General features: G+C 43.4%; 1 protein-coding gene across 1 annotated transcript in view; it reads left to right on the forward strand.

Annotated features, from left to right (window-relative positions):
• Positions 1-13,954, forward strand: part of LOC121575685 (chromodomain Y-like protein 2) — a 50,403-nt gene that overhangs the window by 24,527 nt on the left and 11,922 nt on the right. The window lies entirely within an intron of this gene.

Raw genomic sequence — 13,954 nt, forward strand, 5'->3', positions numbered from 1 at the left:
TTTGCAGGGGCACCGGTTAGTCTAGGTAATTAAGGTACAGTGGCTTGCGAAAGTATTCACCCCCTTGGTGTTTTTCCTATTTTGTTGCCTTACAACCTGGAATTAAAATGGATTTTTGGGGAGTTTGTATCATTTCATTTACACAACATGCCTACCACTTTTTGAAGATGCAAAATATTTTTTCTTGTGAAACAAAGAAGAAATAAGACAAAAAAACTGAACTTGAGCATGCATAACTATTCACTCAGTCAATACTTTGTAGAGGCACCTTTTGCAGCAATTACAGCTGCAAGTCTCTTGGGGTATGTCTCTATAAGCTTGGCACCTCTAGCCACTGGGATTTTTGCCCATTCTTCAAGGCAAAACTGCTCCAGCTCTTTCAAGTTGGATGGGTTCCGCTGGTGTACAGCAATTTTTAAGTCATAACACAGATTCTCAATTGGATTGAGGTCTGGGCTTTGACTGGGCCATTCCAAGACATTTAAATGTTTCCCATTAAACCACTTGAGTGTTGCTTTAGCAGTATGGTTAGGGTCATTGTCCTGCTGGAAGGTGAACCTTCATCCCAGTCTCAAATCTCAGGAAGACTCAAGAATTTCCCTGTATTTAGCCCCATCCATAATTCCTTCCATTCTGACCTGTTTCCCAGTCCCTGCCGATGAAAAACATCCCCACAGCATGATGCTGCCCCCACCATGCTTCACTGTGGGGATGGTGTTCTCGGGGTGATGAGAGGTGTTGGGTTTGCGCCAGACATAGTGTTTTCCTTGATGGCCAAAAAGCTCAATTTTTGTCTCATCTGACCAGAGTACCTTCTTCCATATGTTTGGGGAGTCTCCCACATGCCTTTTGGCGAACACCAAACATGTTTGCTTATTTTTTTCTTTAAGCAATGGCTTTTTTCTGGCCACTCTTCCATGAAGCCCAGCTCTGTGGAGTGTAAGGCTTAAAGTGGTCCTGTGGACAGATACTCAAATCTCCGCTGTGGAGCTTTTCAGCTCCTTCAGGGATATCTTTGGTCTCTTTGTTGTCTCTGATTAATGCCTTCCTTGCCTGGGCCGTGAGTTTTGGTGGGCGGCCCACTCTTGGCAGGTTTGTTGTGGTGCCATATTCTTTCAATTTTTTAATAATGGATTTAATGGTGCTCCGTGGGATGTTCAAAGTTTTGGATATTTTTTTACAACCCAACCCTGATCTGTACATCTCCACAACTTGGTGCCGCTTGCTTGGTGGTGCCCCTTGCTTAGTGGTGTTGCAGACTCTGGGGCCGTTCAGAACAGGAGTATATATTCTGAGAACATGTGACAGATCATGTGACACTTAGATTGCACACAGGTGGACATTTTATTTAACTAATTATGTGACTTCTGAAGGTAATTGGTTGCACCAGATCTTATTTAGGGGTGGTTATCCTGGCACCACACGGCCAGGTCTCTGACCTCCTCCCTATAGGCTGTCTCATCGTTGTCGGTGATCAGGCCTACCACTGTTGTGTCGTCGGCAAACTTTATGATGGTGTGGGAGTCGTACATGGCCATGCAGTCATGGATGTACATGGAGTACAGGAGGGAACTGAGCACGCACCCCTGAGGGGCCCGCGTGTTGAGGATCAGCGTGGCAGATGTGTCGTTACCTACCCTTACCACCTGGGGGCGGCCCGTCAGGAAGTCCAGGATCCAGTTGCAGAGGGAGGGGTTTAGTCCCAGGGTCCTTAGCTTAGTGATGAGCTTTGAGGGCACTATGGTGTTGAACGCTGAGCTGTAGTTAATGAATAGCATTCTCACATAGGTGTTCCTCTTGTCCAGGTGGGAAAGGGCAGTGTGGAGTGCAATAGAGATTGCATCATCTGTGGATCTGTTGGGGCGGTATGCAAATTGGAATGGGTCTAGTGTTTCTGGGATAATGGTGTTGATGTGAGTCATGACCAGCCTTTCAAAGCACTTCATGGCTACAGACGTGAGTGCTACGGGTCGGTAGTCATTTAGGCAGGTTATCTTAGTGTTCTTGGGCACAGGGAATATGGTGGTCTGCTAGAAACATGTTGGTATTACAGACTCAGTCAGGGACATGTTGAAAATGTCAGTGAAGACACTTGCCAGTTGGTCAGCGCGTGCTCGGAGTACACGTCCTGGTAATCCGTCTGGCCCTGCGGCCTTGTGAATGTTGACCTGCTTAAAAGTCTTACTCACATCGGCTACGGAGAGCGTGATCACATAGTCATCCGGAACAGCTGATGCTCTCATGCATGCTTCAGTGTTGCTTGCCTCGAAGAGAGCATAGAAGTGATTTAGCTCGTCTGGTAGGCTTGTGTCACTGGGCAGCTTGCGGCTGTACTTCCCTTTGTAGTCTGTAGTAGTTTTCAAGCCCTGCCACATCCGACGAGCGTCGGCGCCGGTGTAGTACGATTAAATCTTAGTCCTGTATTGACTGCCTGTTTGATGGTTAGTCTGAGTGCATAGCAGGATTTCTTGTAAGCGTCCGGGTTAGAGTCCCGCTCCTTGAAAGCAGCAGCTCTACCCTTTAGCTCAGTGCGGCTGTTGCCTGTAATCCATGGCTTCTGGTTGAGGTATGTACGTACGGTCACTGTGGGGACGACGTCATCGATACACTTATTGATGAAGCCAGTGACTGATGTGGTGTACTCCTCACTGCTATCAGAAGAATCCCAGAACATATTCCAGTCTGTGCTAGCAAAACAGTCCTGTAGCTTAGCTTCTGCGTCATCTGACCACTTCCTTTTTAACCGAGTCACTGGTGCTTCTTGCTTTAGTTTTTGCTTATAAGCAGGTATCAGGAGGATAGAGTTATGGTCAGATTTGCCAAATAGAGGACGAGGGAGAGCTTTGTACGCGTCTCTGTGTGTGGAGTAAAGGTGGTCTAGAGTTGATTTTTCCTCTGGTTGCACATTTTAACATGCTGGAAGAAATTAGGTAGAACGGATTTAAGTTTCCCTTCATTAAAGTCCCCGGCCACTAGGAGCGCCGCCTCTGGATGAGAGTTTTCCTGTTTGCTTATGGCCGTATACAGCTCATTGAGTGCAATCTTGGTGCCAGCATCGGTTTGTGGTGGTAAATAGACAGTTACGAAAAATATAGATGAAAACTCTCTTGGTAAATAGTGTGGTCTACAGCTTATCATGAGATACTCTACCTCAGGCGAGCAAAACCTTGAGACTTCCTTAGTATTAGATTTACGCACCAGCTGTTGTTTACAAATATACACAGACCGCCACCCCATGTCTTACCGGAGTCAGCTCTAGTGATATGCAAGATTCCCTTGCACAAAATCCTTCTGCTTAAGTGTGCAATAAGGCTTACTCATCCACTCTCAAGTGCTGTATTTCCATACTGCTCTGTGATATAATTCCATATATTTCCAGGCTGAGTGGTCCTCCTTTAGAAAATCTTCTCTTGGGAGATGTCTATCTGTCTATTTTTGTGTATGACGGACAGCTGATTGCTAATTTCCCCAGGCATCAAGCTATTAATGGCAAGCAGTTGAATGCTGTCATGTATGAGTCTATGACACATCCCTGTGCGTCCCAGTAGGCCATGACATAATGATATGTTCGTATTGTATGATCTCGCCCTATGTGTCATACCATACAGAAGCCATCCTAAGGCCAGCAACTGATGACCTCTGTAGCTCAGCTGGTAGAGCACGGCGCTTGTAACGACAAGGTAGTGGGTTCGATCCCCGGGACCACCCATACACAAAAATGTATGCACGCATGACTGTAAGTCGCTTTGGATAAAAGCGTCTGCTAAATGGCATATTATTATTATTATATATTATTATGACCTCAGCCTTGACGTCAATGTGTCATTTGTCCTGTATAGCATGTCCATATGGAAGACCAAAGCAATACCTGATTGTGTGTCTCCCCCATAGGAGCAGGATAAAGAGGTTCCTTCTCTTATGTTTGCAAACAACAGGTCTCTATAGTGTCAGTCATTCACCAAACATCCACTGATCTGCGTTGAACATGATAGGGGCGATGAAGCTGTTAATTTTCAATGGAGGGAAGCGAAGTGGGTGAGGGGACCGTAGGGCGATGCAAGCATGGCGAGGGAGTGGAAAAAGCTTAACTTTATGCAAATACTCTTTATGCGATATTGCGGCGAGGATGACCAATCAAAGCTCACTACAGATTCCAGCCCCTACTGGATTGACTGTTGATACGTAGCACTATCTAGAATGCTTGCTAGCACCCACATGATTGCGACGCTAGCGTGGTTATCCAAATTATCACGGATAGTGGAAAACCCCTGTTACCTGGCATGCGTGTAGCGTGCATGTAGCGCAAACGATCTATCTGTCACAGTAAGCCTGTTAGCTGAGGGCTCAAATGGTTCTGTTACTCTGCCTCAGTCTAACAAGATACGTTCAGCTGATGATAACTCTATCTTTCCCTCTCTATTTCTCTCTCTCAGAAGAGAGGGATCTTCCTGAGCCGTTAACCAGTACTTTTACCGTTACCTCCCACGCTGAGGCAGGTTGACCATTTCGTTCCTTCACTCCACTACTTAGCAACAGCGGTCTCACTCTTACCACCTCTCTTCTTCTCCATATTAATGTGCTCTCTCCCTCAATCACTCTTACCCTCTTTCCACCTTTGGACACTTTCTTTCCTTTTACCAAGCCTGTAGATGACCATTGCAAATAAATGTGGAAATGCATCTTTAACTGGCTCTGGAGTGTGCTTGACGTCAGCTTATACAAGTACAGTTGAAGTCGGAAGTTTACATACACCTTAGCCAAATACATTTAAACTCAGTTTTTCACAATGCCTGACATTTAATCCTAGTAAAAATGCCCTGTCTTAGGTCAGTTAGGATCACCACTTTATTTTAAGAATGTGAAATGTCAGAATAATAGTAGAGAGAATGATTTATTTCAGCTTCTATTTCTTTCATCACATTCCCAGTGGGTCAGAAGTTTACATACACTCAATTAGTATTTGGTAGCGTTGCCTTTAAATTGTTTAACTTGGGTCAAACGTTTCGGGTAGCCTTCCACAAGCTTCCCACAATAAGTTGGGTGAATTTAGGCCCATTCCTCCTGACAGAGCTGGTGTAACTGAGTCAGGTTTGTAGGCCTCCTTGCTCGCACACACTTTTTCAGTTCTGCCCACACTTTTTCTATAGGATTGAGGTCAGGGCTTTGTGATGGCCACTCCAATACCTTGACTTTGTTGTCCTTAAGCCATTTTGCCACGACTTTGGAAGTACAGTGGGGGGAAAAAGTATTTAGTCAGCCACCAATTGTGCAAGTTCTCCCACTTAAAAAGATGAGAGAGGCCTGTAATTTTCATCATAGGTATTTGCCCTCTGCCGCATGCTCCTCCAGTTGTGCCAGAGAAATTAGGGATCATTGGGGGTGAACACCTTCAGTCTGGGGAATCAGTCATGCTTTGTGTGTTTTTTTTCCGTAATATTATGTCTATCTCCGATAAGCTACCCAGGAAAGGGCAAAAAATAGCCCCTATTAATATATTTAGCCTTAGAAATAAGGTTTATGAAATCAATAACTTGCTAAAATTAGATAACATTCAAACAGTGCCTTCAGAAAGTATTCACACCCCTTGACTTTTTCCACAATTTGTTGTTATAGCCTGAATTTAAAATTGATTAAATTGAGATTTTTTGGTCACTGGCCTACACACAATACCCGATAATGTCAACGTGGAATTATGTTTTTTAAATGTATTTTTTATTTTACAAGTCAATAAGTATTCATCTCCTTTGTTATGGCAATCCTAAATAAGTTCAGGAGAAAAAATGTGCTTAACAAGTCACATAATAAGTTGCCAGGACTCACTCTGTGTGCAATAATAACGTTTAACATGATTTGTGAATGACTACCTCATCTCTGTACCCCACACATACAATTATCTCAGTCGAGCAGTGAATTTCAAACACAGATTCAACCACAAAAGACCAGGGAGGATTTCCAACGCCTCGCAAAAAATTGCACCTATTGGTACAGTGGGGAAAAAAAGTATTTAGTCAGCCACCAATTGTACAAGTTCTCCCACTTAAAAAGATGAGAGAGGCCTGTAATTTTCATCATAGGTACACGTCAACTATGACAGACAAATTGAGATTTTTTTTCTCCAGAAAATCACATTGTAGGATTTTTTATGAATTTATTTGCAAATTATGGTGGAAAATAAGTATTTGGTCACCTACAAACAAGCAAGATTTCTGGCTCTCACAGACCTGTAACTTCTTCTTTAAGAGGCTCCTCTGTCCTCCACTCGTTACCTGTATTAATGGCACCTGTTTGAACTTGTTATCAGTATAAAAGACACCTGTCCACAACCTCAAACAGTCACACTCCAAACTCCACTATGGCCAAGACCAAAGAGCTGTCAAAGGACACCAGAAACAAAATTGTAGACCTGCACCAGGCTGGGAAGACTGAATCTGCAATAGGTAAGCAGCTTGGTTTGAAGAAATCAACTGTGGGAGCAATTATTAGGAAATGGAAGACATACAAGACCACTGATAATCTCCCTCGATCTGGGGCTCCACGCAAGATCTCACCCTGTGGGGTCAAAATGATCGCAAGAACGGTGAGCAAAATTCCCAGAACCACACGGGGGGACCTAGTGAATGACCTGCAGAGAGCTGGGACCAAAGTAACAAAGCCTCCCATCAGTAACACACTACGCCGCCAGGGACTCAAATCCTGCAGTGCCAGACGTGTCCCCCTGCTTAAGCCAGTACATGTCCAGGCCCGTCTGAAGTTTGCTAGAGTGCATTTGGATGATCCAAAAGAGGATTGGGAGAATGTCATATGGTCAGATGAAACCAAAATATAACTTTTTGGTAAAAACTCAACTCGTCGTGTTTGGAGGACAAAGAATGCTGAGTTGCATCCAAAGAACACCATACCTACTGTGAAGCATGGGGGTGGAAACATCTTGCTTTGGGGCTGTTTTTCTGCAAAGGGACCAGGACGACTGATCCGTGTAAAGGAAAGAATGAATGGGGCCATGTATCGTGAGATTTTGAGGGAAAACCTCCTTCCATCAGCAAGGGCATTGAAGATGAAACGTGGCTGGGTCTTTCAGCATGACAATGATCCCAAACACACCGCCCGGGCAACGAAGGAGTGGCTTCGTAAGAAGCATTTCAAGGTCCTGGAGTGGCCTAGCCAGTCTCCAGATCTCAACCCCATAGAAAATCTTTGGAGGGAGTTGAAAGTCCGTGTTGCCCAGCAACAGCCCCAAAACATCACTGCTCTAGAGGAGATCTGCATGGAGGAATGGGCCAAAATACCAGCAACAGTGTGTGAAAACCTTGTGAAGACTTACAGAAAACGTTTGACCTGTGTCATTGCCAACAAAGGGTATATAACAAAGTATTGAGAAACTTTTGTTATTGACCAAATACTTATTTTCACCATAATTTGCAAATAAATTCATTAAAAATCCTACAATGTGATTTTCTGGATTTTTTTTCTCATTTTGTCTGTCATAGTTGACGTGTACCTATGATGAAAATTACAGGCCTCTCTCATCTTTTTAAGTGGGAGAACTTGCACAATTGGTGGCTGACTAAATACTTCCCCCCCCCACTGTAGCTGGGTCAAAAAAAACATTGAATATCCCTTTCAGCATGGTGAAGTTATTAATTAGTATAGTGTATCAATACACCCAGCCACTACAAAGATACAGGCATCCTTCCTAAGTCAGTTGCCGGAGAGGAAGGAAACCGCTCAGGGATTTCACCATGAGGCCAATGGTAAATTTAAAACAGTTAGAGTTTAATGGCTGTGATAGGAGAAAACTGAGGATGGATCAACAACATTGTAGTTACAATACTGACCTAAATGACAGAGTGAAAAGACATAAAGCCTGTACAGAATAAAAGTATTCCAAAACATGCATCCAGTTTGGAATAAGGCATTAAAGTAAAACTGCAAAAAAATTGTCAAAGAAATTAACTTTATGTCCTGAATACAAAGCATTATGTTTGGGGCAAATACAACGCAACACATTACTGAGTACGACTCTTCATATTTTCAAGCATGGTGGTGTCTGCATCATGTTATGGGTATGCTTGACATCGGCATGGACTACAGAGTTTTTTAGGATAAAAAGAAACGGAATAGAGCTAAACACAGGCAACATCCTAGAGGAAAACCTGGTTCAGTCTGCTTTCCAACAGACACTGGGAGATGATACAGACACTCGCATCTGTTACAAGACCATGGTGCTTGCCTATGGAGCTGTGAGGGGATCGGCACCTCTGTACCTTCAGGCTCTGATCAGTCCCTACACCCAAACGAGGGCATTGCGTTCATCCACCTCTGGCCTGCTGGCTCCCCTTCCTCTGCGGAAGCATAGTTCCCGCTCAGCCCAGTCAAAACTGTTCGCTGCTCTGGCACCCCAATGGTGGAACAAGCTCCCTCACGACGCCAGGACAGCGGAGTCACTCACCACCTTCCGGAGACATTTGAAACCCCACCTCTTTAAGGAATACCTGGGATAGGATAAAGTAATCCTTTTTTATTTAAGCAATGGCTTTTTTCTGGCCACTCTTCCATCAAGCCCAGCTCTGTGGAGTGTACGGCTTAAAGTGGTCCTGTGGACAGATACTCAAATCTCCGCTGTGGAGCTTTGCAGCTCCTTCAGGGTTATCTTTGGTCTCTTTGTTGCCTCTCTGATTAATGCCCTCCGTGCCTGGGCCGTGAGTTTTGGTGGACAGCCCTCTCTTGGCAGGTTTGTTGTGGTGCCATATTCTTTCAATTTTTTAATTATGGATTTAAAATGGTGCTTCGTGGGATGTTCAAAGTTTCGGATATTCTTTTATAACCCAACCCTGATCTGTACTTCTCCACAACTTTGTCCCTGACCTGTTTGGAGAGCTCCTTGGTCTTCATGGTGCTGCCCCTTGCTTAGTGGTGTTGCAGACTCTGGGGCCTTTCAGAACATGTGAGGGGGAAAAAGTATTTGATCCCCTGCTGATTTTGTGCATTTGCCCACTGACAAAGAAATGATCAGTCTATAATTTTAATGGTAGGTTTATTTTAACAGTGAGAGACAGAATAACAACAAAAAGATCCAGAAAAACACATGTCAAAAATGTTATAAATTGATTTGCATTTTAATGAGGGAAATAAGTATTTGACCCCCTCTCAATCAGAAAGATTTCTGGCTCCCATGTGTCTTTTATACAGGTAACGAGCTGAGATTAGGAGCACACTCTTAAAGGGAGTGCTCTAAATCTCAGCTTGTTACCTGTATAAAAGACACCTGTCCACAGAAGCAATCAATCAATCAGATTCCAAACTCTCCACCATGGCCAAGACCATAAAGCTCTCCGAGGATGTCAGGGACAAGATTGTAGACCTACACAAGGCTGGAATGGGCTACAAGACCATCGCCAAGCAGCTTGGTGAGAAGGTGACAACAGTTGGTGCGATTATTCGCAAATGGAAGAAACACAAAATAACTGTCAATGTCCCTTGGCCTGGGGCTCCATGCAAGATCTCACCTCGTGGAGTTGCAATGATCATGAGAATGGTGAGGAATCAGCCCAGAACTACACGGGAGGATCTTGTCAATGATCTCAAGGCAGCTGGGACCATAGTCACCAAGAAAACAATTGGTAACACACTACGCCGTGAAGGACTGAAATCCTGCAGCGCCCGCAAGGTCCCCCTGCTCAAGAAAGCACATATACAGGCCCGTCTGAAGTTTGCCAATGAACATCTGAATGATTCAGAGGAGAACTGGGTGAAAGTGTTGTGGTCAGATGGGACCAAAATGGAGCTCTTTGACGTCAACTCAACTCGCCGTGTTTGGAGGAGGAGGAATGCTGCCTATGACCCCAAGAACACCATCCCCGCCGTCAAACATGGAGGTGGAAACATTATGCTTTGGGGGTGTTTTTCTGCTAAGGGGACAGGACAACTTCACTGCATCAAAGGGACGATGGACGGGGCCATATACCGTCAAATCTTGGATGAGAAACTCCTTCCCTCAGCCAGGGCATTGAAAAGGCTAAATAAGAAGCACATTAAGGTCCTGGAGTGGCCTAGCCAGTCTCCAGACCTTAATCCCATAGAAAATCTGTGGAGGGAGCTGAAGGTTCGAGTTGCCAAACGTCAGCCTCGAAACCTTATTGACTTGGAGAAGATCTGCAAAGAGGAGTGGGACAAAATCCCTCCTGAGATGTGTGCAAACCTGGTGGCCAACTACAAGAAACGTCTGACCTCTGTGATTGCCAACAAGGGTTTTGCCACCAAGTACTAAGTCATGTTTTGCAGAGGGGTCAAATACTTACTTCCCTCATTAAAATGCAAATCAATTTATAACATTTTTGACCTGCGTTTTTCTGAATTTTTTTATGTTATTCTGTCTCTCACTGTTCAAATAAACCTACCATTAATATTATAGACTGATCATTTCTTTGTCAGTGGGCAAACGTACAAAATCAGCAGGGGATCAAATACATTTTTCACTGTATATACTGAGATCATGTGACAGATCATGTGACACTTAGATTGCACACAGGTGGACTTTATTTAACTAATTATGTGACTTCTGAAGGTAATTGGTTGCACCAGATCTTATTTGGGGGCTTCATATGAAAGGGGGTGAATACATATGCACACACCACTTTTCCATTATATATATATATTTTTTTTTTTACAAGTTATTTTGTAAATTTCACTTCACCAATTTGGACCATTTTGTGTATGTCCATTACATGAAATCCAAATAAAAATCAATTTAAATTACAGGTTGTAATGCAACAAAATAGGAAAAACGCCAAGGGGATGAATACTTTTGCAAGGCACTGTATGAATACTTTCTGAAGGCATCTCTGAAACTCACTTAAATAATTCCTTTTAATGATACAGCAGTAGCAATACAGGGATCTTATGACCAAAAAGAGCTTCTGGATATCAGAACAGCAATTACTCACCTCTAACTGGACTAAGATTTTTTCTTTAACAAGTCGGCCGCGAAGGATTTACTCCAGATACCGGACCAGGCCCAAATCCCCGTCATTCGCATGAAGAAAATATGCTGATACAGGGGATGCAGGTCCGGGTGCCTTGTGAGAATTTGTTGGCGAGTGGGTACCCCGCCTCTACCATCCGTCCTATTGGACAACGTTTAATCATTGGAGAATAAACTGTATGAGCTCCGTTCAAGACTATCCTACCAACGGGACATTAAAAACTGTAATATCTTATGTTTCACCGAGTTGTGGCTGAACGACGACATGGATAATATACAGTTGGCTGGTTTTTCCATGCATCGGCAAGACAGAATAGCTGGTCTGTGTCTGTGTTTATTTGCCAATAACAACTGGTGTGCGAAATCAAATATTAAGGAAGTCTCAAGGTTTTGCTCGCCTGAGGTAGAGTATCTCATGATAAGCTGTAGACCACACTATTTACCAAGAGAGTTTTCATCTATATTCTTCGTAGCTGTCTATTTACCACCACAAACCGATGCTGGCACTAAGACCGCACTCAATGAGCTGTATAAAGCCATAAGCAAACAGGAAAATGATCATCTAGAGGCGGCGCAACTAGTGGCCGGGGACTTTAATGAAGGGAAACTTAAATCCATTTTACCTCATTTCTACCAGCATGTTACATGTGCAACCAGATTTTAAAAAAACTCTAGAAAACCTTTACTCCACACACAGAGAAGCGTACAAAGCTCTCTCTCGCCCTCCATTTGGCAAATCTGACCATAATTATATCCTCCTGATTCCTGCTTACAAGCAAAAACTAAAGCAGGAAGTACCAGTGACTCGCTCAATACGGAAGTGGTCAAATCAAATCAAATGTTATTTGTCACATACACGTGTTTAGCAGTTGTTATTGCGGGTGTAGCGAAATGCTTGTGCTTCTAGCTCCAACAGTGCAGTAATATCTAACAAGTAATATCTAACAATTTCACAACATATACACAATACAGACAAATCTAAGTAAGGAATGGAATTAAGAATATATACATATACACTACCGTTCAAAATTTTGGGGTCACTTAGAAATATCCTTGTTTTCCATGAAAACAGACATGAAATTAGTTTGAATAGGAAATATAGCAAAATGAATAGGAGATGTAGTCATTGACAAGGTTAGAAATAATGATTTTTAATTTAAATAGTAATTGTGTCCTTCAAACTTTGCTTTCGTCAAAGAATCCTCCATTTGCAGCTATTACAGCCTTGTAGACCTTTGGCATTCTAGTTGTCAATTTGTTGAGGTAGTCTGAAGAGATTTCACCCCATGCTTCCTGAAGCACCTCCCACAAGTTGGATTGGCTTGATGGGCACTTCTTACGAACCATACGGTCAAGCTGCTCCCACAACAGCTCAATAGGGTTGAGATCCGGTGACTGTGCTGGCCACTCTATAATAGACAGAATACCAGATGACTGCTTCTTCCCTAAATAGTTATTGCATAGTTTGGAGCTGTGCTTTGGGTCATTGTCCTGTTGTAGGAGGAAAATGGCTCCAATCAAGCGCCGTCCACAGGGTATGGCATGGCGTTGCAAAATGGAGTGATAGCCTTCCTTCTTCAAGATCCCTTTTACTCTGTACAAATCTCCCACTTTACCACCACCAAAGCACCCCCAGACCATCACATTGCCTCCACCATGCTTGACAGATGGCATCAAGCACTCCACCAGCATCTTTTCAGTTGGTCTGTGTCACACAAATGTTCTTCTTTGTGATCCGAACACCTCAAACTTCGATTCGTCTGTCCATAACACTTTTTTCCAATCTTCCTCTGTCCAGTGTCTGTGTCCTTTTGTCCATCTTAATCTTTTCTTTTTATTGGCCAGTCTGAGATATGGCTTTTTCTTTGCAACTCTGCCTAGAAGGTCAGCATCCCGGAGTCGCCTCTTCACTGTTGACGTTGAGACTGGTGTTTTGCGGGTACTATTTAATGAAGCTGCCAGTTGAGGACCTGTGAGGCGTCTGTTTCTCAAACTAGACACTAATGTATTTGTCCTCTTGCTCAGTTGTGCACTGGGGCCTCCCACTCCTTTTTCTATTCTGGTTAGAGCCGTTCTGCGCTGTTCTGTGAAGGGAGTAGTACACAGCGTTGTATGAGATCTTCAGTTTCTAGGCAATTTCTCGCATGGAATATCCTTCATTTTTCAGAACAAGAATAGACTGACGAGTTTCAGAAGAAAGTTATTTGTTTCTAGCCATTTTGAGCCTGTAATCGAACCCACAATTGCTGATGCTTCAGATACTCAACTAGTCTCAAGAAGGCCAGTTGTATTACTTCTTTAATCAGCACAACAGCTTTCAGCTGTGCTAACATAATTACAAAAGGGTTTTCTAATGATCAATTAGCCTTTTAAAATGATAAACTTGGATTAGCAAACACAATGTGCCATTGGAACACAGGACTGATGGTTGCTGATAATGGGCCTCTGTACGCCTATGTAGATATTCCATAAAAAATCAGCCGTTTCCATCTACAATAGCCATTTACAACATTAACAATGTCTACACTGTATTTCTGATCAGTTTGATGTTATTTTAATGAATTGCTTTTCTTTCGAAAACAAGGACATTTCTAAGTGACCCCAAACTTTTGAAAGGTAGTGTATGGGCGAGCAATGACAGAGCGGCATGGACTAAGATACAGTAGAATATTATAGAATACAGTATATACATATGAGATGAGTAATGCAAGATATGTAAACATTATTAAAATGACTAGTGTTCCATTTCTTAAAGTGGCCAGTGATTTCAGTAGGCAGTAGCAGCCTCTAATGTGCTATTTAACAGTCTGATGGCCTTGAGATAGAAGCCGTTTTTCAGTCTCTCGGTCCCAGCTTTGATGCACCTGGATGATCCAGGCTCGTAGCCGGCCATGACCGGGAGACCCATGGGGAGGCGCATAATTGGCCCTGCGTCGTCCAGGGTATGGGGAGGGAATGGCCGGCAGGGATGTA

This window comes from Coregonus clupeaformis, unplaced genomic scaffold (genome assembly GCF_020615455.1).
Source record: "Coregonus clupeaformis isolate EN_2021a unplaced genomic scaffold, ASM2061545v1 scaf0563, whole genome shotgun sequence".
In the NCBI taxonomy this organism is placed as follows: domain Eukaryota; kingdom Metazoa; phylum Chordata; class Actinopteri; order Salmoniformes; family Salmonidae; genus Coregonus; species Coregonus clupeaformis.